The sequence below is a fragment of the Cervus canadensis genome, chromosome 2, assembly GCF_019320065.1.
Source record: "Cervus canadensis isolate Bull #8, Minnesota chromosome 2, ASM1932006v1, whole genome shotgun sequence".
Lineage (NCBI taxonomy): Eukaryota > Metazoa > Chordata > Mammalia > Artiodactyla > Cervidae > Cervus > Cervus canadensis.
The window spans coordinates 29,242,999-29,269,746 of record NC_057387.1 but is presented as its reverse complement, the minus strand read 5'-3'; the positions used below and the strand labels follow the sequence as shown (position 1 = coordinate 29,269,746).

The following is a 26,748-nucleotide window of genomic DNA, read 5'->3' as shown; positions in this document are numbered from 1 at the left end:
ATTTTAATCCTTACAGTGCACAGTAGCCTTCCTATTAGCATAGCTATTAGTTTATGACTCTCCAGTAGTTGCCAGATAGCGATAGGAAGATTTTTTTTTTTAAGTGATAAGATAATAAGAAAGTTCTTCATCAATTGACTTGGAAAGAATAGGAAACAGTAAATAATCCTAACTTTTCTTAGCAATGATGGTGGTGACAAGAACCATGTTCTAGATTATCTTTCTCTCCTTTTCTCATAACTCTCAGAAATTGTGCAAGTAAATATTTGGAAATTCAAAGTTGAGCTTCCTATCCCTCATGCTCTGCCCCTACTCCAGAAGACTTATAAAAGCCCCTGCAAATAGTATTCATTATGTTCTCTACACTTTTTCCATCAACATTTAAAACAAAGCCATTGTCATTTCCTAAAATGACAATGGCCTGGATGTGAACTTAAAAGAGCAGAAAGTACTTAAAACCAATTATCGAAAAGAATTTGTTACTAAATGTAGACCAGTTTTACGTTTCAAATTCACATAGAAACTTTCAAATCCAGAAAGGCTGATTAACTGAAGCTATTGATGTTAAAGTAGCCAATCTACTGCTCTTTTAACTGGCCCCCAGTCCAGCTTCATGGCTTTCAGAAAGACTTGCCCCAAGGTAGACTGCAAGATTCAAGGTCTAGGAAACCTCCTTTGCCTTTTCTATTTTGAAATGGAATACAATAAAGAAAATCAAAACAAACTTTTTAAAAACTACAAACAAGCAGAAGGCACCAAAGAAAATGAGACAGGGGGACGGGGACAGGGCATATGCTTTTTTTTTTCCTCCTGCAAGATCTTAGTTCCCTGGCCAGGGTTTAATCCCGGCCAGGATTAAACCCCGGCCAGGAAAGCACCAAGGCCCACCCACTGGGCTGCCAGAGAATTCCCAGGATACAACTTTTAAAACAAGGTCATGGCTGTTCAGGACAAAAACTGGCTAGAACAGATCAGGCCCAAGATGGTAGAAGTTTCAACTTCATGGACCTTGAGCATCCTTACAGATTCATTGTTACATATTAGCATATGCTACATGAACACACCCACAGGTGCTATGACAGTTCTAAGGTCAACCATAAAAGATCAAAGAGTGGGTGGTGGCCCAATTCCTGAAAATTCCTGCTCCTTCCCCACAAAACAATGGAATAATCCTCCCCCATAGTGAAATTAGCCAGCCCATAAAAACTAACACCCCATCTCCTGGGGCCCGCTCTCACATTCTGATACAGCCCACACTCTATGGGCTGCTCTTGCCTTTTGAGATGGACCACATTCTGTCTATGGGGTGTGTATCTCCCAGGGCATCTCACTTTCTGAGATGGCCCATACTTTGTCTATGGAGTGTTTATCTCCTTAATGGGCTTCCCTGATAGCTCAGTTGATAAAGATTTTGCCTGCAATGCGGGAGACCCTGGTTCAACCCCTGGGTTGGGAAGATCCCCTGGAGAAGGGAAAGGCTACCCACTCCAGTATTCTGGCCTGGAAAATTCCATGGACTGTATAGTCCATGGGATCGCAAAGTGTCGGACACCACTGAGCAACTTTCACTTCATCTCCTTAAATAAAACTGTTTTCCCACTTAGTTCTGGGGCAGAGCCTCTTGCCTACCCGCTTGTATCCTTCCAAGCATCCTATACTTAAATCTATTTCTTGTCAATTGCTTTGCCTCTTGCTGAATTCCTTCTGCAGAAACATAAAGAACCTGCGTTTCATTAAGTCCTGAGGCCAAGTATGTGGTTTCAGCTGAGAGATTGTGGATTTGTTCAGTTCAATCGCTCAGTTGTGTCAGACTCTGTGATCCCATGGATTGCAGCACGCCAGACCTCCCTGTCCATCACAAACTCCTGCAGTTTACTCAAACTCATGCCCATTGAGTTGGTGATGCCATCCAACCATCTGCGGTCCCCTTCTCCTCCCACCTTCAAATTTTCCCAGCATCAGGGTCTTTTCAAATGAGTTAGCTCTTTGCATCAGGTGGCCAAAGTATTGGAGTGTCAGCTTCAACATCAGTCCTTCCAATGAATATTTAGGACTGATTTTCTTTAGTTTGGACTGGTTGGGTCTCCTTGCAGTCCAAGGGACTCTTGAGAGTCTTCTCCAACACCACAGTTCAAAAGCATCAATTCTTCGCTCAGCTTTCTTTATAGTTCTAAACCAGAGTTTGTGTGTTCCAGTCCCATCTGAGAGATATGTATGGGTTCAAGGTGTGCAGTTTCAAAAGGATAAATACTACTGTAACTGGTTAGGCCAACACTCAGCAGTTTTGAAATGCATGATTTTGACCAAATGGCATATAAAGAACTTTTAAGAATCTCTCTTATCATTCAAGGTAAACCCAACCAACATTATAAGAAATTATACATACATAACAACCTTGAAGAGAAATGAACTATTTCCTAACTAGAATGCTTCAGAATACATGAAAATTGATTCTAAATCTTGCTTTTAGTTTAACACATATTTATAATTCTCCAAAATGTCAACATTCGTTACTATTTATGGGTTTAAAAATTATTTACATGATCAGATCATCCTACGAATCAGGTTTTTTATCTAAAGCAATTTTAAGCAGATATGTTGTTGGAAAAGGAAGTTTAATGGTCAGCTTCCTCAAATGATTGTATATAGTCTCTGATATGTTACCCAAAGTTGAGAAGTGATGCCTCCTTGAGACCTCCCCTGACTTCCAAAGTGCAGGTTCAAACACTTGCTAATCAAGAAAGGGAGAAAATGAAGAAACCAGGATCAGTCAAAAAACAACAGTTCAGTTCAGTTCAGTTGCTCAGTGTGTCCAGCTCTTTTTCAGCCCCGTGGACTGCAGCATGCCAGCCTTCCCTGTCCATCACCAACTTGCGGAGCTAGCGCAATCTTATGTCCATTGAGTCGCTGATGCCATCCAACCATCTCATCCTTGTCCCCTTCTCCTCCTGCCTTCAATCTTTCCCAGCATCAGGGTCTTTTCCAGTGAGTCAGTTCTTCACAACAAGTGCCCAAAGTATTGGAGTTTCAGCTTAAGCATCAGTCCTTCCAATGAATATTCAGAACTGATTTCCTTTAGGATTGACTAGTTTATCTCCTTGCAGTCCAAGGGACTCTCAAGAGTCTTCTCCACCACAGTTCAAAAGCATCAATTCTTCAGAAACAACAGTGTTTAATATTAATACAGTAGCTCTTTGATATTGCTATAGTGACCCAGTTTTACAAAGGTGAATCTGAATTTTCTTCTATCTTTTAGAAATGAGGATAAAAGCTTTATCAGGATAAAAGCTTTATAAGTAGTACAGAAAACTGATGAAGCTGATCATATTTGCAAATGGTCAAACATGCAAACTTAAAGGGAAAGAATATATTTATGTGTGTATATTTATAATATGTAGATACTGACTTCAAAAAGAAAAACATGACGTTCATTAGCTATTACATATACCATTCAAGATGAAAAGTAATCTATAGTAGCAGATTAAATCCTCTTGTCTATAACAATTTCCTGTGTGCCACACTGTAATTATTGCCCATTTCACTCTTGCTACTATCCAAGAATAAACTGTGGTATAACTTTATGAACTATATCATCCCAAAAAACAAGTGTTAGTTTTTATTAATGCAATAAAAAAAGCATACTTTGTTAATAAAGATTCTTTCAAAGGCAGGATTTTAGGGTCATTAGATCCCAAGAGGATCAATTGTCAATATGCTAAATCATCAAATTTCATCTGATTGTTATTGCAATTAAGACTTTCAAAATTATGAATCACAGGACTGTATAATCATTTTAAAAAGTTATATTAGGAAAAAACAAACAAACAAACGTTATATTAGGATACACACCACTTTTTTGCCTTCATATAGTAAAATCTGAGTGCCCCCAGTGAAAAGCAGTAAACAAGACAGGCATGTCCCTGCCATTGTAGAGATTAGATACCAGGGAAGAACGAAAATAAACAGGTAAACAAATTAAGGAAACTAAATAAGTATGTTCTAAGTATACATAAAACTTTACAATGGTTGGAGGTTGGGAAGGGGAGATAACATCCTCTTTCCACATCCTTGTTGTTTGACTTGTTCCAATGAACATACATTGCTTTATAATAAAGAAAACACAAAGCAGCAAAGTTTTAAAAAAATGACAAAGTTATATGTGCTTATTACAGAAAAACTTTAAGATATACATGTGACTAGTGAGTAAAGTGAAGTTGCTCAGTTGTGTCCGACTCTTTGCGACCCCATGGACTGTAGCCTACCAGGCTCCTCCCTCCATGGGATTCTCCAGGCAAGAATACTGGCCATTTCCTTCTCAAGGGGATCTTCCCGACTCAGGGATGGAACCCGGGTCTCCTGCATTGCAGGCAGACGCTTTAACTGTGACTAGAAACATTAAATATACCTGTCATTCTATCATCCTCATGTAGTTAAAAGTGAAAGTTGCTCAGTCGTGTCCTACTCTTTGCGACCCCATGGAGTATACAGTCCATGGAATTCTCCAGGCCAGAATACTGGAGTGGGTAGCCTTTCCCTTCTCCAGGGGATCTTCCCAACCCAGGGATCAAACTCAGATCTCCCGCATTGCAGGCAGATTCTTTACCAGCTGAGCCACCAGGGAAGCCCTGGTGTAAGCCCTCGTGTAAGTTAGTTACATTTAATGTAAATTCTCTTAAACTTCTTTCTAGGATAGTCATGCATAAGGATAAAAAATAAGCATTGGATTGTATTTCATGCTTTATAGCCTGCTTTTCCTGTTCAATATCTGAAGCATTTTTTGATATGTGCCTAGTTCTGTCACTTTTTTTGACTGCATCATGCAGCATGCAAGGTCTTAGTTCCCTGATCAGAGGTTGAACCCATACTCCTGCAGTGGAAGCATGAAGTCCTAACCACTGGGCTGCCAGGGAATTCCCTGTAACATTTTTTAAAAATAGTGTTACTCTATTCTGTGGATGTACCTTACTTTAAAAAAAAAAAATCACCTATTGTTGAACACATATAGATTGTTATATGGAATTTCTACAAAATTCAAAGGTTTTTAATTCATATTGTAAAAAATAAAAGAGGCTATTTTTCAATCTTTCATTGTATTTTCTGGCAAAAGCATTTCAAACTAAGAATCACACTAATATTTAGAACTCTGAGAACAGTATGTCAAAAATGGTAAAGTTTACTTTAGACAGACAATAACATTTTTTTCTACATTAAAAAAGAAGCTAATGCTCCAATATAAAAGTCTGTGGATTAATTTAGGGCTGAGCATGAACTAAAATCTTTGGGTAAAGGTGGAGATCTACTCAAAGTAGCAGCAAATTCATTTTTTAAAAAATATTTATTTATTTATTTTTGGCTGTGCCCTGTGTCTTCAGATGCTTGCAGGCTTTCTTTCTCTAGGTGCAAGCACTCTCCAGTTGCGGAGTGAGGGTTCGAGGGCTTCTCATTTCAGTGGCTTCTCTTGTTGCAGTTCATGGGCTCTGGAGTATGGCACACAGGCTGAGCTGCCCCACGCCATGTGGGATCTTCCTGGATCAGGAATTAAACTTGTGTCCCCTGCACTGGCAGGCAAATTCTTAACCAATGGACTACCAGGGAAGTCCGACAAATTCATTTATTACTTTTCACTGCAAATTCCTAACTTGCAGGGCACTACCCCACCTCAGTAGAAAATAGCAGCATAATTACCTAAACAAAAAACCATGAGATCACCTTCATTTAATACTCTAACACTGGGGCTTACGCATGGGGATAGGAGGCAAATGAGGATGTCCAAAGATTAGAAAGTGACTTCTCTGGGGGAATACTCTGGCAGGCCAGTAGTTAGGATGCTGCACTTTCACTGCTGTGGCCCAGGGTTCAATCCCTGGTCAAGGAACTAAGATCCCACAAGCAGAGTGGGATAAATAAACAGTTATTTGCTGATTAAAAAACAAAAAAGAACTCATGGATATTTCAAAGCTTTAAGTTAGTAAAATCAATTCTTTATTAAGACATAATTAAAATTGATATTCACAAGAGGCACCAATGCTTTAGTATACCTTAAAGATCAATTCAGGAGCAAAAGCAAAGAAAGGAGCATAACTGTGTTCCAAATCCACATACTGATGTGACAGAAGCATTTAGAAATTTACAAAAATGAAATTACTTTTCATTAACAATACCATAATTATAAGTTTATTTAATGCTAAAATTCTATTTCAGTCTACTAATATCATTACTGTTTTTCTGAATATACCTTGCCATGTGAAATTAGTGGCCTCTATGACATCTTAACTCAATGCTTCTTGGCTAGCATGCTGAAAAAAACTAAGAGAATAATTCCCATATTTGTTTCTTTCTTTGTAAGTAACTATTTCCCTCATTAGCTTAGGTGTGTGCTTTTATAGATCTTGAATTAAAGACAGAAGCTATTGTTTCAACTTTTAAAAAAGCTAAGGAACTCCCTGGCAGTCCCGTGGTTAGGATTCCATGCTTTCAGTGCCAGGGGACAGGGTTTGAATCCTAGTGAGAGAACGAAGCTGGGTGCAAAGCAAAACAAACAAAAACAAAACAAAACAAAACAAAACCACCAACTAATCCCTCTGCTATGACCAAATGATGTTAGGATTCAAAGAACATGACTTTCCCAGTTTTTGATAGTGGGGGAAAAATATGAAATAAAGAATCCTCCAGTGATGTTATGCTTTCTGGAACGTTATGCTTTCTGTGTTAAGAAACACAGGCAGAAAAGGTATTTTGTTTCAGCACATAGAGCTCACCTGATCAGTCTCACTTTCTGAGTTATTACTACAGCAGATTTTGTCTTCTTTAATGCTTCATTTTCACTTGATTCCAGCAGACTAAGAAAGTTGGAGGCTGTGTCCTCCAAAAGCAGGTTTTGCTTGGCAGAATTTCAGGCTATTTTTCGGAATACCTTTATATGTTGTTTTCTACAGCACTACAAATGTATATTCAACAAATCAATATCTAAGTGGGCCATTTCAGTTTATTATTATATGACCTTTTAGATTTTGTTCCAAAATCTAAAGAAGAAATATAGTGGACTGAGTTAAAATATAAATAGACATATTGTCAAAACAGTGTCATTTATGTTACACTTTGAATATAAATGAATATTTGAATACAATTAATGGTATTTCTGTTAGACTCTACTTCACTACCAGTATTCTGAAGCTTAATGGGGAGAATTACAAATTATTAACAGATAAGCAACAAAGAAAGCTTTTCCTTTTCTTGCAAAAGGCTGAGTTGAACTTTTCACTCACAGTGATAATTAACACTATACTTAGTTTCACATTAAAAAAAAAAAGTTTTGAAACCTAGAAGCAACAAAGTGATATGCTGACATTTCATTTCATAGCTTTATTTTCACCCTAGAAGTTTCAAGCCATATTTTAAAATATGTATTTCTTCATCTTTTAGTAAGTTATTATATACATATTTGTTTAGTAAATATCCTTTGAATTGAGTCTGAACATTACTGTGCTACCTTTAACCCTCATTATCTCAAAGAACCAAATTTAGTTGTTTTTTTTTTTCAAATTTAGTTTTCTTACTTGTCTTACTAGTACAAACTACATAAGAGTATTAAAACTGAGTACTCTTTGGCATTAAGAGCATTATCCACCATTCTCAAATGTTTGTTTGCAAAGCTTTTTAAGACTAGACACTAAAGATGTATCAAAAAACTCAGCATTATTACCTCAAAATATACTATAATTAAACTTAAATAGCCTTTTTAATTGCTGACAATATAAATTTATGTTCTAAGATAATAATCGGTTCCTTTATTAGAAATACATAATTTTCAAGTGAATTTTTTTTTTCAAGTGAATGTTTTATTTTCCTAGAAATAGGTAATTGTTAAGCCATTTCTCTGCCCTCTGCTACATCAAGTAGTTCTCTAGGAGATGGAGACAGTAATTTTAAACATATGGTTCCCGAATACAAGTGAAAATTATTGTCTCAATTTATGAAAGTCATTTTATTTTCCCTTAGCATACTGTTGTTTAGTCGAGTTGTTTAAGTCATGTCTGACTCTTTGCGACCCCCATGGACTGCAGCATGCCATCCTCCATCCTTGATCTCAAGGAGTATGATCAATCTCATGTCCATTGAGTCAGTGATGCCATCCAGTCATCTATCTCATCCTTTGTCATCCCCTTCTCTTCTTGCCCTCAATCTTTCCCAGCATCAGGGTCTTTTCCATGTGTCCATGGCTCCTCACATCAGGTGCCAAAGTATTGGAGCTTCAGCTCCAATTGGAATTCATATTCCAATGAATATTCAGGACTGATTTCTTCTAGATTGACTAGCTTGATCTCCTTGCAGTCCAAGGGACTCTCAAGAGTCTTCTCCAGCACAACAATTCAAAAGCATCAATTCTTTGGCACTCAGCCTTCTTTATGGTCTGACTCTTACATCTGTACATGACTACTGGAAAAACCATAGCTTTGACTATATGGACCTCTGTGGGCAGTGATGTCTCTGCTTTTTGATAAGCTGTCTAGGTTGGTCAGAGCTTTTCTTCCAAGAAGCAAGCATCTTTTAATTTCATAGCTGCAGTCCCCCTTTGTTTCCTCTCATTTGTGAGGTCAGGATTTAGGGTTTAGTCCACAGAAGTCAATGGCCAAAAAATTTACTTAACTGTGACATCATGAGTTGTATGTCGTATTGCATCACGGGTTCTGGCTAACTTCATTCTCACATCAGAAGTACAGGAGTTAGAAGCAGGAGTTCTTAGCTTTTTTGGTGCCACAGATTCCTTTAGCAGTTTGATAAAAACTATGAAGCCCTTATCAAAATGTTTTTGAATGTATACAAAGGTATTACTGTCAAAACACTTAAAACTGGATATAATAATGTGCTTTTTAAACTAATAAATTATATAAAACCTGGTAGTAAGTCTAATAACCACAGTAATAAATTTAAACAATTTCAAGAGAGCTGCGACCAGTGTACCATGATATGAAGATACGTGATTTCTATTGATGACAAAGTCAAAGGGACTGCCAATACTACTATATTCTGCCTACATTCATATGTGCTAAGTCACTTCAGTCGTGTCTGACACTCTGCCACCTTATGGACCGTAGCTTGCCAGGCTCTTCTGTCCATGGAATTCTCCAGGCAAGAATACTGGAGTGGGTTGCCATGCCCTCCTCCAGGGGATCTTTCTGACCAAGGGATCAAACCCACATCTCTTACATCACCTGCACTGGCAGGCAGGTTCTTTACCACTAGAGCCACATGGGAAGTGTACATTCAGTTAAAATAAATACTAAATTTTACATAGAGGTCAATGAAAAGTTTTTCCCCAACCAAGTTCATAGCCTCCTTGAATTCCATCCAACATGGAGTATCAACCTGCATCTCTCAGGTTAAAACCTGATTGGGGGATAGAAGAGAAAGTTAATAAAATAAAAGCTTTGGTTTTCAAAAGCTCAATAAGGCAATTTACAAAAGCTCTGTTATTATCCAGAACAACACACTAAAACAGTGTCATCGGGTCTTCATTCATTCAATAATCTACACAAGATTTATATAAGAAGAGCAAAATCTGAGGGAAGAAATATTTTTCAATGAATGATCAAATATGAAGCTTACACAGCCTGTATATTTTGAGGAAGCCTTTATATGAAGCCTTTATATATAGCCTATATATAGCCTTTATATGAAGGCTAAATCACGGTAATCAAATCAGATTCACTGTTATGAGTAGAGTTAGTGTAGACAACCAGAGGGGCTAGATCCCACTGTTTCTGCATAAATGGTCAGTAGCACTCGTCAGTGACTCAGCCCATGCAACCAATAACACTGTTGTGGATGTGAACTCATGTAGTTATTATGCACAATGTACCTCAGAAGAGAAACCACCATTTCAATAAGATTGTAACTGCTCTTTTAATCACTTCTCTGCAAGACACCACAGCTCACAAGTCATCTATTCTAGTCTTTCTGCCATAAATCCATTATGAAATGGATCCTACAACCAAAAAGAAAGAGGGGAAGCAGAAGGGGAAGAGGGAGGAGGAGGAGGAGAAGAAATTAGAGAGGAAAAAAGAATGGAGAAAATTTTTTCAGGGCAAATTAAAAGATGAATAACATACAACTTAAAAGGTTATGGTACTAATCTAATAATGACAGCAGCCTAAACTAGGGGTGGGGTGGGATGGGGAAAAGTGAACATAAGAGATAACCAAGGGAAGAAGGGGTTAGCACTTAAGTACATTTGGTAGGGAAGGAGCCCACTAGAGAAGTATTAAAATGACTCAGATTTTAAGCCTGGCTACCTGGAGTAATCAATCCCTGTCCTCAAGGAATTTAAAACCTGTAATCTGGTTACAGCTAGAGGTTTAGATTTGGTAGTAAGTGATTCTACCAGAAATTCCTTCAACCTATGGTAACAGATAAGCTCTGCAAGAAAGAACAAAGACCAAAAGAATCCCTGCCAATTTAAGAAAAGAAATTCTAAATGTTCCAAATACTAAAAGCCATTTGAAACATTAACTACAAATGCTAAAAAACATTCTAATAAAGTATGTACTGGCTTTCAAAGAGAATGTACCTCGGTACATTTAAATACATTTCTCCAAAAAGATAGTGTTGCAATCTATATGGTATAATATGATATGATAGGATATTGTGCTTCCCTCATAGCTCAGTCGGTAAAGAATCTGCCTGCCAATGCAGGAGACCTGGCAAGTCCTGGGTCGGGAAGATCCCCTGGAGAAGGAAATGGCAACCCACTCCAGTACTCTTGCCTGGAAAATCCCACGGATGGAGGAGCCTAGTAGGCTACAGTCCATGGGGCCGCAAAGAGTCAGACATGACTAAGCGACTTCACTCTCACTCATGATATTATATTAAGCACATAAATTTTTAACCTGCCCTTCCTATTCAAACTAACTCTTTTTTGTAGAGGTATTCTAGCTACTCAATTAAGAAGGAGGGACTTCCCTGTGGTCCAGTGGTTAAGAATCTACCTAGCAATGCAGGGGACATGGACTTGATCCCTGGTCAGAGAACAAAGATCCTACATACCTCAGAGCAACTAAGCCTGCATGCCACAAATAGAAAACCCAAGTGCCGCAACTAAGACTCAACACAGCCAAATAAATATATATTTTTTTTAATTAAGAAGGAATGTTAGAATTAAACTCCCATTTGCAAACCACCAATGAAATAACAGAATTAGGCCATCAAGATAGCAGTATGAGGGACAATCAAACATCATATGCCCCCCAATGGAAATACACACCATCACCTATGAATTGTATTTGCCCTTTCCACCGCACCATACCTCTTTTTCAGAAATCAAACCTCAACCTAGCTACCAGTTTACAGAAAATACAACAGAACATGTTAAACTAGGACATGTTAAATCTATACCAGTGGGGCACATTGAACAAAATCCAGAATGAGGGAAACTGCAGAAAAAATAACATGGTACCTTCAACAAACAACTTAAGAGGAAAATAAGAAAAAAGGGAAGACATACCAACCAAAACTAATGTGTGACTTTATGTGGATCTCAAATCAAACTGATCAATTATTTTGAAACAGTTTAGGAAAATTTGAATACTGCTTGGATATTTGGTGATATCATCTTGCTATTTTTTTAAGGAAGAGTTACTTTAAAATTTTTTAAATTTATTTTTGGGTGTGCTGAGTCTTTGATGCTTCACGGTTTTCTCTAGTTGTGGCAAGCTGAGGCTACTGTCTAGTTGTGGTGCTCGGGCTTCTCATTGTGGTGGCTTCTCTTGTTGCAGAGCACCTGGTCTAGAGCCTAACTGCTTCAGTAGTTGCAGCTCCCAGACTCTAGAGCACAGGCTCAATAGTTGTGGTACAAGGACTTAATTGCTCTGCGTCACGTGGGATCTTCCCACATCAGGGATCAAACCTGTGTCTCCTGCATTGGCAGGCAGATTCTTTATCACGGAGCCACCAGGGAAGCCCAAGAGTTATATATTCCAGGGATATACTGAAGTATTTACAGGTGAAATACCTGTATCTGTTTGCTTCACAATAATCTAATGGGGGCAAAGAGAAGTAGGTAGGAGTACAGAGGAAACATTAATGGCTGTTTGAAACTTCAACTGGGTTTTGAAAGTTGCCACAATAAATTGTATAGAAGGAGAAAAAATCACTATCAATAACTGCAAAAAGACATTTCCAATCTTTACAAGCTGAACAGCCTGGGCTAGTCACATAACCTCTTAATGTCCACACTGGGTAGATGGAGAAAAAAAAACAAACTCATATTTGCTCAAACTAGAAACCTGGGAAATATTTTTAACTTCTCTGGCTTTCCCAGTCTCCCACATATGGTCTATCATTGAATCCTGTCGGTTTCCCTCTCTCTTCCATCTTCCCCCTACTGTCCATCTTGTCTATCAATGTGATCTCACAAAATTCCAGAAGCCTCCAACCTGTTCTCCACTTTGTAATCAGAGTGGTACTTCTAAAATTCAGTCTGATCATGCCATTCCCAGCCCCATTTATAACCATTAAACTTCATTCATTTAGCTTCAAGAGCACTTCCTTAAATCTTTTTACTTAGTCCCTTCTCTACTCCTTAAAATGACTAATTAAGGCCTTTCATTATCTGATACTGCCCATCTCTCCAACTCCCATCTTTCTGTGTTCTCTGCGCTCTATTTTTATGCTTTAGCAAAACTCTTTTAAGTTTTTCTAATGTACCCTGTATTCTGACTGCAGCTTCAGTACTCAGATCTGGAATGCTCTTTTACTGTCTGGCTTTAGCTAACTCCTATTCATCCTTCAAGTCTCAAGTTAAATAGCATTTCCTCGGAGAGGCCTACCTTTCTTCTATACTAAGCTGGGAGTCGTTTCACACCTACATAATACAGTATTTGTTCCCACAGGAACCTCTACTTCCTCTATTACAGACTCAGTAGTTGTTTATAAAGAGTACATGTTCTCGTATTTATAATATATATTATGCTTTCCAGTTAGACTATAAACTCCAGGAATGATAGGGCTAGAACTTATTTCCTAAACAGGGATCAAACCTGGGCCTCCTGTATTGGGAGTACGGAGTCTTTTTTTTTTTTTTTACTTTTACTTATTTGGTTGCACCAGGTCTTAGTTGTGGCATGATAACTCGTAGTTGCAGTATGTGGGATCTAGTTCCCTGACCAGGGATTGATTGAACTGGGGCCCCCTGCATTGGGAGCATGGAGTCTTAACCACTAGACCACCAGGTAAGTTCCAGGGCTAGAATTTGTTCTTGCTGAATCCTAGTGGCTGGTGAAGTGAAGTCACTCAGTCGTGTCCGACTCTTTCTGACTCCATGGACTGTAGCCCACCTCTGAGCCACCAGGGACCAATAACAAATCAGGTCCCATCTTCCTAATCCTTTTTTCTAACAAAATGCAACAGGCCATGTAGACATCTGCAGGGACCTAAATCCTTCACAGGAAGGCATATTATGAAGTGGATGGAAAACACAGTGAGAACGAAAGTATAAGTTGGGAAGTTACTAATTACTCAAAATAACTTTTTTGGCATAAGATAATTCATATCTAGGGCTTCCCTGGTAGCTCAGATGGTAAAGAATCTACCTGAAATACAGAAGACTGGTTCAACCCGGAGTCGAGAAGGTCCCCTGGAGAAGAAAATCAGTATTCTTGCCTGGAAAATTCCATGGACAGAGAAGCCTGGTGGGCTACAGTCCATGGGGTCGCAAAGAGTCAGACGCGACTGAGTGACTCTCTCTCTCTCTCACAGACACACACATTTCATACCTATATTTATAATTTTTAGAGAAAGCTCAGGAGTGCTGAGCTCATTAAATGGGAGTCAAAAGTCACATAATTCTCACCTAACCATTGAAGTTTTCAGAACTAAGATGAGAAGTCACTTAACCTCTCTTACAGTTTCCTAATCTATAAAATAAGGAAAACTGACTAGCTTTCTGGAGTTATATGAATTAATATTTAAAATGTCAAAAGATATGTAAACTATTTAAACACTGATCAGTTGGTTCATCCTATGGAAACATGATTCTCTTTCCTTTTTAATCTGTTTAGGTATGTTATAGCCTATTATGTTAAGCTTACAACTAAACCTTTAAACCTATTCAGCTATAAAAATCTCCCCAGACCATTAACTTGCATTTTTAACAAGGGTTACTGCAGTCCAATGAAAGAACAGCATCCAATCCCTGAATTAATTACTAAAGTTCAACTTTTGTTTAAATAATACCCAATACATGTTTTAAGAGCTAGATGTCTTAAAATATATATTTTCTCTATGGCAACCTGAAGGCAAAATTGTACCCTAAGGCATAAAAATCGGACTTATGGGTATTTTTAGCGCCTAACTAAAAAACTACACTAAAATACATATTCTCTGCCTCACCTCACTGGGCTGGTAGCAGCCATCAAAATTGCTTATTAATGGCTAATTCCTACTTACACTCTAAAAAACTCACAATTCAGACTTCACCATATCATATTCCCCTAGTGACTATACCCACATTTGTTTTATCAGGACACTTAAATGTCCACATTTTATTTCAAAACCAGAATAATTTTTGGAAAAACATGTCTCAAAACTAGTTATGACAGAGCAGATGCCAAGTATAGCACACTAGGAATCTGACTCAAATAGCACTTTTTTGGCGGTTAAGATTAATTACAAACTAATTTTGGCAACGGCTTGTCGCATTTGAGTCATGACAAATGAAATGTTAAAACACACGTGGGGAGAAAGTATGTATCTGGAACAAAAAGCGAGCATCATACCAAGTGTAATGCTATGCTTCAGACTCCTCTCCTCAGGGCCGCCTTAAAGTCCCAGAGTGAGGGCGCTGCGGCGGACGTTCCGCAGCCACAGGTTGAATGACAAAGAGTTCCCGTCAGTACCACTCCGGGAGTCTGCCAGTTGCAATGTTCCCTCAGCAAAGTCCACTCAAACCCTGCAGTCACGTCTTGGCTACGGGGACTGCAGCTCCCTCGAGCCACTGCCGCAAGTCACCAGGTGGGACAAGGATTGGCTGGCCGAGGTTAGGGCGGGCGTGCCACGAGTCCAAAATAACTCCCGCCCGGAATCCCTACCCTCGGAGAACGCGGCCAGCAGCTTGAAGGCACCACGTGAGTCAACCTCACGTCGTCCCTTTTCCAGATCAAAAGCATCTCTTGAAGAGCCTAATTAAGACTAGAGGGGAAGCGACTTTCCCAAGGTCACCGGCACCACGACCCAACTCCTCGGTCAGGCCGGTGGCCCGCACCTGACAACGGGGCCGCAGCGCTGCTGAGAGAGGCGCTGTCCCCAGCGCCTCAAGGTCTCCTTCAGCAACGCTGCGCTCCGAGGCCACGTGGCTGCTGCGGTCCTAAGCCCCAGCCCGGCCGTCCCCGCTCCCTCGGAGACCAAGCCCTCCACTCCCCCACGGCTCCCTCCAAACACGCGGAGGAGCAAGGGCACCGCGGGTTCTCCGCCAAGCACGCAACCGGCCGTTACCAACTAACCGTTATGCGCGGCTCGCGGCGCCTAGCGTGAGCGTGACGCGGCGGCGCGGCTGGAGTTTTCGCTGGGCCCACGGTCCAGGTCGCGTCCTTCGCCGGCTGCCTAGTTCGCTCGTCCGGGCACCCACGCGCCCGGCTAGTCACGTAGCAGCTCGCCAGCACTTTGTCGGGCCGGGCCCGCGAGGCTGCCTTATAACCCGGGGCCGGAGCATGCGCACAGGGGGTGGAGTTGGCCCTCACGGCCACCGCCCCCTCCCCCCTACACTTACACCCGAACCGCGACTCGCGCCTCCACAGCTCTCAGGCGCGCGCCCGCTCACTGGCTTTCTCTCGCTCGCGCGCGCTGGCGCCCCCCTTCCCGCCACGTGACCCGCGGCCCGGCGAGACCCGCGCGCCGCGCCCCCGCTATGCGGCAGGGACCTTATCGCCGCGCTCCTCTGCGGAGTCTCCCCTTCGGCCCGCCGTCGGAGGACCTCGGGGTGACCTACTCGCATCTGGGACACCAGCGTCGATCTCACCCTTAGTCTCTGGCGGAGAAAAGGGGAAAACCGCCAAGGATGGATTGGGCGTCCTGCCTGGGGCCTGACTCAGGTGTGGGGGGCGATGGTGCGCGGAGAAGCCGGGAGCTGACTGGAAATGAGGGATTGGGCGGGGTTTGAATGGATGCGGGTGCCTCTCGGTCCCGGGAAGAGGCTGAAAGCCGGCAGTTTAGAGCGCGGGCTGCGGCCTCGCTGCTTGAGTTCAGTGACCTCGGGGAAGTCACTCAAATCCTCAGGTCCTGCTTCCTGCTCTCTGAAATGGCAACAGTAATACAGGCAACCTCATAAGGGCTTTTGGTGATTTTGATAAGAGAATTTATGGAACTTTTTTACATTTGATGAATGGTGGGTATGAACACAGAAGTCGGGAGAAAGCTGGTCAGACGGTGGCGACACTGGTCCCACGAAAGGATCTGTGTGTCGGAAATACGAAGAAATGAGACTGCAGAGAGGCCAAATTTTTATGGACGCTGAGGGTTTGGGACAAAATATAATTATAGCTAACGGTTCTGAAGGGCCGATTATATACTTAGCAGTTCACCTGAACTATCCTCAGGACCCTATAATGTTGAAGTGATCAAATTGAATAAACATGGAGTGCCTCTGATGTCCGAGACTTTTGAGAAGTACCAGAAATGTATGGGTCAAGATACCTGACTTAGAGATTTTGGGGGGAGGTCGAGTCAGATGGAGGTAAACCAACATTGACCAGCACTGGAAGCCTGCCCTCCTCTCCTCCCCTCACCCCTCCTTATTTAATTCTCTTTAATATCCTCAGTGGTTCAGCTTTTTGTTTTGCAAATGAAGAACCTAGATTGTAATGAAATGGGTCCTGAGGGATAAGATTCTGAAAGTTTCCAAGTAGTTCTCCCTCTCACCCACTCCGCCTCTGTTTCATGCAAGAAAAAGTTTTCAGTAACAGTTCAACACGTTAGAAAACAGCATGGAATCTACAGCCAAGTGCTACTTATGAGCAATAATTGCTCTTTACCTTTGATAAATACAAAGGAAGGCTCTTCAGGTCCTTCAGTTGGTCAGGACTTCAGCAGCACTTCAGGACTGTGACTATAAGCAGCATTCAGGGTAGATGGTAGGAGAGTTAGGAAAACAAACTAGGATGGTTCAGATATGAAGGTCAGGACCTGAACAGTGGAATGTAGGAGGAGCATAGTGTGGTAGATTCGCAATATGGACCCAGGATCAGATCCTGAATTCCAGCTTGAATACTTGGCCCTTCCTACATCTTTGTCCTTGGGTAAATCATTTTCCCCCTGCTCTGAGCCTCATTCATTCTCTGCTTTGTAAAACAAGGACAGTACCTTCCTCATAAGGTTGTTATAATAATAAAACTAATATTTACTTTAGTGTCTGGCATATAGTAAGAACTAAACAAATGTGTAACTAGGGGAAACTGTGAAATTGAATGCTAAAGATTAACCCTAAAGGTTCCTCGCTTGGTCCTAACAATGTAGTCACAGAATGACTTAGTGATGTATTGTACTTTTGTGTTCCTTTTCTTGAAGATGTCCGCCAAAAATATATATACCACAAGCCCCATAAAATCTGGATCTGCCCCTAGTAGGCTATTTTTTTTTTTCCTAGTAGGCTTTCTAATGTTGTGAAAAGAACATAGGCTTTGGACTCAAAAGACTTGTTCCCTGAACTTATCCCTGTTACTTTGGGCAATTAATTCACTGACCTATTCTGGGCCTGTTTTTTTAACCAGATAATTTGAAGATAGTATCCATCAGTCTGAATTGTTGTGACAGTCAGGTAAGATAGTATTTGCAAAAATGACTGGTGAAACTTGGAAAGTGCCCTAGAAATGTTAATTTTTTCACAAAGTTTATAAGAGGCAAAGATAAAAAGCAACTCCATTGACATATATACACTACCATGTGTAAAACAGATAGTTAGTGGGAAGTTGATACATAACACAGCAAGCTCAGCTTGGTGCTCTGTGATGACCTAGAGGTGCAGGATGGGAGGAGAGGGAGATATGTATACTTATAACTGACTCACATTGTTGTACAGCAGAAACTAACACAACAGTGTAAAGCAATTATTCTCCAATTAATAAATAAAGGCAACTCCAAGATTCTTAGCTGAAAAAGTAAAAATGGGGTGAGTGAGCTGGCAAAAGCGATGAAATGATACAGGTAAAATTCTTGCTTTTCTGCCAGGTTTTCTTCCTGATTAATCCATGAGACATTGAAGAGGTAAACTAGTAAGTGTAAGATCAGAAATTTAGAGCTGAGAGGAGATTGAAGATCATCTACCATAACTCCCTAATTTTACAGAAAAGGAAATGAAGGCCCAGGGAAGCTAAAAGACTTTTCTGAGGCCACCTGTCAAATAAATGGCATGATCAGAAGAACCAGATATCTAGGCTAAAGGTTATTGTACCAAGGAATTTTTAAGATAAAAGCATTTTGTCACAGAGTCTCGCAAAATCAGAGAAGGTATGGTGCTCTCTAGTGGCTTTTGGCTTTATCACAAAATTTTCCAGATAGACTTTTCTATTTTAAAGGTTGATAGACTGTTTGCAAGCTTGTTAATAAGTGAGCAAAACCTCTGAAGATTTCAAGGTAAGAGTTATAACTTCACAAATTAGTAATAGAATGAGAAATGCAAAATTTGAAGGTTCAAAACAACTAGTTACTATTCAGACTGAGAAAGCTACTCAATTTTATTATCTGGAAAAGGAGAAGAATAAGATTACTGTGTTTTTTCTGGAATTCAGCTGCATACTTCACTTCCATTCCCTCAGTTATTCCATCATTTCTGTGAGATGGGAAATAACAGGAAAGGATTCTTTTAAAACACAAGAATACTTAATAGATTAAAAACATTCCCCCATTTAAAATTTATAGTATTTCAATTGGGAATATGGGGAGAGAAATTTGCAGAACTATACAAATGGGGAAGAAGAATATTCCTTTTTGACCTGTTTATCCTCTTAATTCAATTTGATTTCAGCCAAATTGGGTGAGGCTCTTTTTTCCGAAGTCCTTTCCCCATATCGTCATTCCATTCAGTGGTCTGATGTGACTTGTCTCCTGCTTCTTGCCTCTGCCAGCACAGGCTGGTTTCGGCTGATGATCTTCAGAATTTACATCACTGATTATGATCTTTCCTAGCAAGCATTTGTTTTAGGCATGGTCCTACATATTTACCAGACCTGTCTACTTTCTTGACCCTGGCTGACCCTGAGCTTACTCTGTCCTTTTTTCCTTTCTCCTTCCGTCCCTTTCCTTCTATCCTCTCTCCCTCCCGCCCTTCCCTCTTCTAGGCAGGTGGGCTGAGAGTAGGGGAATAATAATACCAATAAATTGATGATAGCTAAGGTTTAGGGGATATTTGTTATATGCCAGGCATTGATCTAAGCACTTTACTCATATTAACTCATTTACTCATAAAAATGCTATGGACTAGGTACTATTATAATCCCATTTTACAGACCCAGTGGCTCAGATGGTAAAGACTCTACCTGCAATGCAGGAAATCTGGGTTCGATCCTGGGGTTGTAAAGATGGCCTGGAGAAGGAAATGGCAATCCATGCCAATATTCTTGCCTGGAAAATCCCATGGACAGAGGAGCCTGGCGGGGTCGCAAAGAGTTGGACACAACTGAGCGACTAACACTTTCACTTTCAAAGTTACAGAGGTAGCAGATAAGTTAAGTAGAGAAGTTAAGTAACCCAAAGTCACACAGTTAACATTGTCTGGAGTTAACAGAAAATAGTCATTATTTGGTTCTCAGTATACCCACCTGCCAATGCAGGAGAGAAATAAATGCAGTTTCAATCCCTGGGTTGGGAAGATCCCCTGGAGGAGGGAACAGCAACCCACTCCAATATTCTTGCCTGGAGAATCCCATGAACCTAGGAGCCTAGCAGGTTATGGTTCATAGGGTTGCAAAGAGTCAGACATGACTGAAGCGACTTAGCCTAGGCTATAAATACATGAGTAGAAATGGTCATTTGTGACTTATTAATACTATAGGAGATTAATCAATAGACTTTGAAGGTCATGTTAGGAAGACCATGTTCTAGGTTGCTTCTACCTCTGGTAGAGCTAAACAATCTACCAAAAATCTGTTGGCTATAAAAGCTGCCTTTGAAGCTAGAAAGTTCAAAGGGAACCAACCCTTGCTTATGTGAATCTGGAATAGTTGTGAATCTCTGGGCAGCTAAATTGAAGGTGGAGATGTTGGGACATCTTTTTGAACAGCTAAATTTTAAGATCACGTATATTCCAGAAAGTTCTGGGTGTCCTGGCACCTACGTTCCATGCTGTGAGATCCTTCAGTGTGAGTACTTGGACTCTTCTTATGGCCTTCAACCAACAGCAGCAGGCAGGCAGCTGGAACTCCTGAACATTTGTACCTCAAACCTAGTGTGAGTCAGGAGAGGGTTGTGTGCAGGAGAGGGAAGCCTCTTAGGTCATAATGACCAGCCTTATGTATCCACTTGGCTGGGGAGCCAGGTCTGGTTGTTCTAACTGGACCTTGATACAGCTGCACTGGTGTACAAGATGAGGCTTGAATAAAGCACTGAATTCAATCTGTGGTGACCTCTGAGAACCCTGAATCTTCCACAGTGCCCTGCACCATACAGGACCTGTGACACCTGTGTCCAGGTGAAGTCCAGGGGCTACCAACGCTACTTCTGAGCTGTGTATTAATAAAGTAAAGCCTCTCCCGACCAAGGAGTTCAGACGTCATGCCTATTGTATTTTACCCTGACAGGCCTATTTTTTGTGATTATAGAATAAGGCCATACTCCTTTGGATAAGATATAAAGGTTTTCCTAAATAAGGTAAATGTTTACATCATCAGCCACTCAAAGAAGAAGAGAATTCTCACACAGGAAAACTTGGAACATGGAACAGGTAAGGTGGCACTTCTGGATTTACCTTCTTAGGGTTTGACTTAGAGGAGTTAAGAAATGTTGAGGATCTGCCTCACTGATGCTGGGGAAATGGCCTCTGCCACAGAGCTTCCTCGTATTAATCAGGCAAAGAGGTTTTCCTGGAGACCCCAAAATGAAGGTTTTGTTCATTTTTTGTTCATTCATGTTTTGTTAGTCTGCTTATTGAAACATCACTGTACTTACCCTTGAACTTCAGTCATGTTTCATCTAAATCAAAGATTCAAATCAAAAAGCCCTCAAGGACTAAGAAAAGGTAATTAGCTCACTGTAAGATAGTAAAAACTTTCCTGGGTAACTCATTTGGTAAAGACTGCCTGCAATGCAGGAGACCCAGGTTCCATCCTTAGGTTGGGAACATCCCCAGGCGAAGGAAATGGCAACCCACTCCAGTATTCTTGCCTGGGAAATCCCATGGACAGAGGAGCCTGGCAGGCTACAGTCCATGGGGTCTCAAGAGTTAGACACAGCTGAAGCAGCTAAACCACCACCACCAAGATAGTGAAGAATGGTGAGCAGCATGGAGAAAGTGTTCATATCCATCTAGACATCCAAGTTCATGTTTTTCAAATGAAACATTTCCCCATATAGCACTAACAGTACAAGTTTACCTGACATTTCTACATAATGTTATTCAGTAATTCAAAGAAAATAGAATTCTTTAAATTCCAAACTTTTTAATAATAAGTGGAAAACAAAATTGTGGTGGGGGGTGGTTAGAAAGTGAGTAATGGGTCGGCAGATGGGGAACAGGGCAAACAAATATTGCAGCAGGCTAGTCTGTTCCAGCCTGGTCTCTGCTGAAGTATTTAAGAAGCAGGCAAAAGGGGGAGTGCTCCTTCCGTGCCCCAAAGTCCTCCCCGTGGTGTCAGTGATGATTTAAGAAAGATCTTCAAAGAAAATCTTAGAACAAGTTTTCGTGACAAAGGTTTGACAGTCCCCTCCCTATGAGGAGAATCTCCTTCCATTATGATCTTTGGCAGATCAGGATTCAAGTTTAAGAGACCCTGTGGCTTGCCTTATAACTTCATCCACAGTTTTCTCCTGTCACAGGTCTGTGGTTCCATTTTGGACACCATGGCCACAGTAACTGAAATGGTCTGCTTCATTCTTTGCAGTGGACAGCCTTCAGCCCTGTAGTCCAAACCAACTGCTTAAAGATGAGTTATTTTCTCCCTAGTGTCTCAAACTCATGGTCTCAGACTGAGGATTTTAATTTTATCTTGCTTTTGGAGTGCCCCCTTTAAGTCTTCATATACATAATGCCTCTTACTGTTTACCACTTCTAATCTAGTAGCAAAAAGGAAGCTGGAATATTTTGTAGTGGAATATCCTTTGTTCCATGATACCTACCTCCAGAATAGCTGGTCTACTCAATGTTCCCAAACCAGAAGTATATTAACTCTTACCAAGCTCAGAATATACCATTCTACTGCAACTGTTTTGTTTTGTTTTTCCACCACTCCATCATTGTTTTGTCTCAGGGATGCTTGCCATAACCACATCACCAGGAACCAGGATCTGAAGAAGTTACATGCCAACAACAAAAGGCACAAAACCATAAATTGCAAACAGGCAACACATAGTACCATCCACGTAGAAGATTATGTTTGTCGTTCCTGTTCCATTAGGCCAAAACAATAATAATGAGGTTTTTGCTCCTGTTTCCAATGAAAAGATAAATTAATCTTTGAGCCTTCCAACTTCATATGAATCCCCTCTGGTTTGGTAGTCATTTCATTGACCAGCCCAGGTGAGACATATGCATGAAACACAGCCCAAATATGCTTTAGTCATAACATAGGAATATATAATGCAGGCTATGTTGATTACTAGGCTCACTTATGGAATCCGGTGGGTTAAGTGAGGTAAGGACTCTGGGACTTACTGGAGGAGTTCCTTGTTGGCTGCAACTATGCTTAAGAAAGACCTTCCACCAATAATCTAGGAAAATCTCATCCCATTTCCCCCAAATTTACATGTATGTTATTAAGCTATTCTTATGCTTCATCAGAAAGTGAGTACTTTTTCACTTATAATTACTATAAGACTGAGATGTAAACCTTAGTCTAATTCATAGCTTTGTGCTCTTAAGTGCTGGACTATTTCGTTTATCTAAAGTTTTGAGGTCATAGAGAGAGATGGGGATGAGGAAGATAAGAGGCAGGAAGGAAATAGATGACTGTTTATAGTCCCACCCCTGAGCCTTAGCCATTGTACATGCCGTTTCTTCATGGAAAGTGCTTCCTCCATGTAGCAGGTGAGCTGTATACAGAATAACATGGAGATGAAAGAAAAGCAGGTAGACTAACAAGGGAGTAGTTTTAGTATTTCTGTTATATAACTCAAACCTCTACGTAATCCAGTTTAACTGCCCCACTAATTAATGTGAATTAATAAGTCTCATAATTATATTTATTCACCAGGTTCTTTCTACATAATTATTGTTTACACTTTAATAAATTGCTTAGGAAGGCCACCTCCAAATCCAAATTAAGTGTAATGTTTTGTTTCCTATTTTCTTCCCAGGGGCACATGATTATCTTGGGAAAAGCTTTGACTTGATAATTAAGTTCCGTATCTTGCTCTTCCTCCTCTGGAAGACTTAGATCTCTGCTCTCTCTTTAAAACATTACATATTTATAGGCCTTGCCCATCCAACGGAAGGACTCTTCTAGGCTGTAAGTGGCTCTCCTGAAATTTTAAGGACTTCAAACAAAAATGCATGCAGTCTTTGTACTTTAAAATTCAGGCATCCCAAACTTCTAATGTGTTGTCTATGATTAAGAATGCAAAAGTCAGAGGATTCAGGAAGTATCTTGAGAGTATTAGATAGCCATATGAACATTTGTGATGTAATTTATACATTTTTTTAATATAGAGCTTTTCCTCAGGTCAGCAAAGCAAATTAAGTTTCAAAGCTGAGGGGAGAGAAGGAAAGGTTATGTTTTAAGGTGAATTAAGAAAGCCTGTGGCTTCCCTTGTGGCTCAGGAGTAAAGAATCCGCCTGCCAGTGCAAGAGGTATGAGTTCAATCTTGGACTGGGAAAATCCCAAAAAGTGAATTTTTTATTCTTATATTCAAATTATATATGGAGTTTTGATTCAGTTAAGTTTTATGACGAGAATTGTCAAAAAGCAATACATTATTACTGTAAAATTTATTTCTGTTTATTTTAAATATCAGTAATCTCTGTTTTGATGGAGAAGGAAATGGCAACCCACTCCAGTACTCTTGCCTGGAAAATCCCATGGACGGAGGAGCCTGGTGGGCTGCAGTCCATGGGGTCGCTAAGAGTTGGACACGACTGAGCGACTTCACTTTCACCTGTCTCTGTTTTAAGCTTGTTTGGGAAAGAATAGGCTATGAAATTTTCTCAACCTTTGATGCAGAACTCAAGCTGAACTGGCAAAGGACATTACCTCAAAGAAATTTTTTCTTAAACAATTTAACTTTCTTTTCTCCTTCATAGTGTGTCTCTGTAAACTTCTTACAATAGGGACTGTTTCCTCTCTTGGTGTCATACAGATTGCTTTATGTAAACCTATATGTATATGGCTAATACAAATTGGTTGATATTTCAAAGTGATGTCAGATGGTAAATAGCAGCTAACATTTATACAACACAGTCTCCGTGACAGGTACTGTTGTAAGCATATTGTGTAGAGTTGCTTAATGTAAAACTACTTTTATCTGATTGTCTTTATGGTATACAAATGAGCTCCATTCTGAGAGCGAGTTTGTAAATCCAGTTTGTTAGCCTAGGTCCTCAACTAATGCAATCAGCTATTGCATTGTATATTGTATACAATACAAGTACTATATTGTAATGCATTTGGAATACTTTCCACACAAATAATACGTAAAAAACAAACTTAAAAAATGAAGCATTTTTAAATCTTACAGTACCTTGAAAAGTACAGTAGTATCAGCTATATCCCTGCTGCTTTTATGCTTGCTTCCAAACATCCTGGGCTTGAAATAAAGGTACTGTGCATGTGTATTAAGTCGCTTCAGTCGTTTCTGACTCTTTGCAACCCTATGGACTGTAGCCCACCAGGCTCCTCTGTCCATTGGGGTTCTCTAGGCAAGAATACTGGAGTGGGTTGCCATGCCCTCCTCCAGGGGATCTTCCCAACCTGGGGATCAAACCCACATCTCTTATGTCTCTTGCATTGGCAGGCGGGTTACTTACCACTTGCTCCACCTGGGAAGCCCAAAAGATACTGTACTAGTGTGCTGCTGTACTCTACGCAACACTGCACAGCAAAGTATACAAAAGCACACTTGTAGGGGGTGTCCACACGTGACAGTGACAACGTAAGCCAGACACGTGAACTAATTTGCATCGTTTTGGACATGTGAACATTTTGGACAGGTTCACATCTGTGAAAGTTCACAACTTAAAGGTTCATACATAGGGATCTTACTGTATTTTTCCTGCAAAATGCTTTAAAAATTTGTGCTGCTGTAAATTCCACAATTCAGCCTCCACTTCCTCAACAAGAATAACTAGAATTCCAGTGTCTTCTCTTTATTTTTTTTTTCTCTTTATTATTTTGACTCCAATAAGCTGTCACTTTTTAGATCTATGCTTGCCCTCAAGACTTGACCTGAGTATGCAACTGGGCTTCCCTGGTGGCTCAGATGGTAAAGATCTGCCTGCAATGCAGGAGACCTGGATTTGATCTGTGGGTTGGGAAGATCCCCTGGAGAAAAGAATGGTTACCCACTCCAGTATTTCTATCTGGGAAATCCCATGGACAAAGGGTCTTGGTGGGCTACAGCCCATGGGGTCAAAAAGAGTTGGACATGACTGAGTGATATCACAATACAGTTGGTTATCTTGTATAAAGCAGCAAACAGAGCCTTAAGTAACTTTGTATTTGGTATAAATCCTTGATTAGCTTCACTGAAGTAAGAGATACTGTGAAAATGTTGGTTTGAATTTTGCTTGCTCTACCTTGCCTAGTTTTTCGGAAAAATATTGGCCAGGACAATAAATATATGCCATGTATATATATGACAAAGTGAAAGTGACGTCACTCAGTCATGTCCGACTCTTTGCGACCCCATGGATTGTAGCCCATGGAATTTTCCAGGCAAGAGTACTGGAGTGAATTGCCATTTCCTTCTCCAGGGGATCTTCCTGACCCAGGGATCAAACTCGAGTCTCCCACATTGCAGGTAGAGGCTTTACCGGCTCTAGAACACAGGCTCAATAGCTGTGGCTCATATGATTTATATATATATATATATATATACACATACATACATATACCTATTTATACATATGTATATACATATACATATGTATATATGTGTGTATGTATATACATATCTGTATATATGTATATATACATATATGTGTGTATATATGTATATATACATATGTGTGTATATATGTATATGTGTATATATGTATATATACATATGTACATATGTGTGTATATATGTATATATACATATGTACATATGTGTGTATATATATTTATATACATGAAAGTTCCCTATCACTTATAATGTGATAAAGAGTAATGGGTTGGTTCAATTTAGAATCTAGCAAAATGACAATAGTTTTTTCCTTCAGTTCAGACTTTGTTTTTCTTCTTAAAAAGCCATTTAGTTTTCATGCAATTTCACCATTTAGCAGTGACAGGAAGTTTGATAAAACTGCCATTAGATAAGCTTGGGACCTGACTTTTTAATAGTAGAGTTAATGCATCTTCTTCTAGATCACAAGAGGTGTTTTTTCCAATGAGTAGTAATTTCATAGATTTAGGCGGA

The 26,748-nt window shown here is 40.2% G+C and overlaps 1 protein-coding gene across 1 annotated transcript in view; it reads right to left on the bottom strand.

Annotated features, from left to right (window-relative positions):
- SLC16A1 (solute carrier family 16 member 1) overlaps positions 1-15,739 on the bottom strand; it is a 32,727-nt gene extending 16,988 nt beyond the window's left edge. Inside the window, exon 1 of the mRNA XM_043460224.1 lies at positions 15,495-15,739. The gene's annotated coding sequence lies outside the window, so the exon portion shown is untranslated. The remainder of the gene's footprint in view (positions 1-15,494) is intronic.
- Between the last annotated feature and the right edge of the window lie 11,009 nt (positions 15,740-26,748).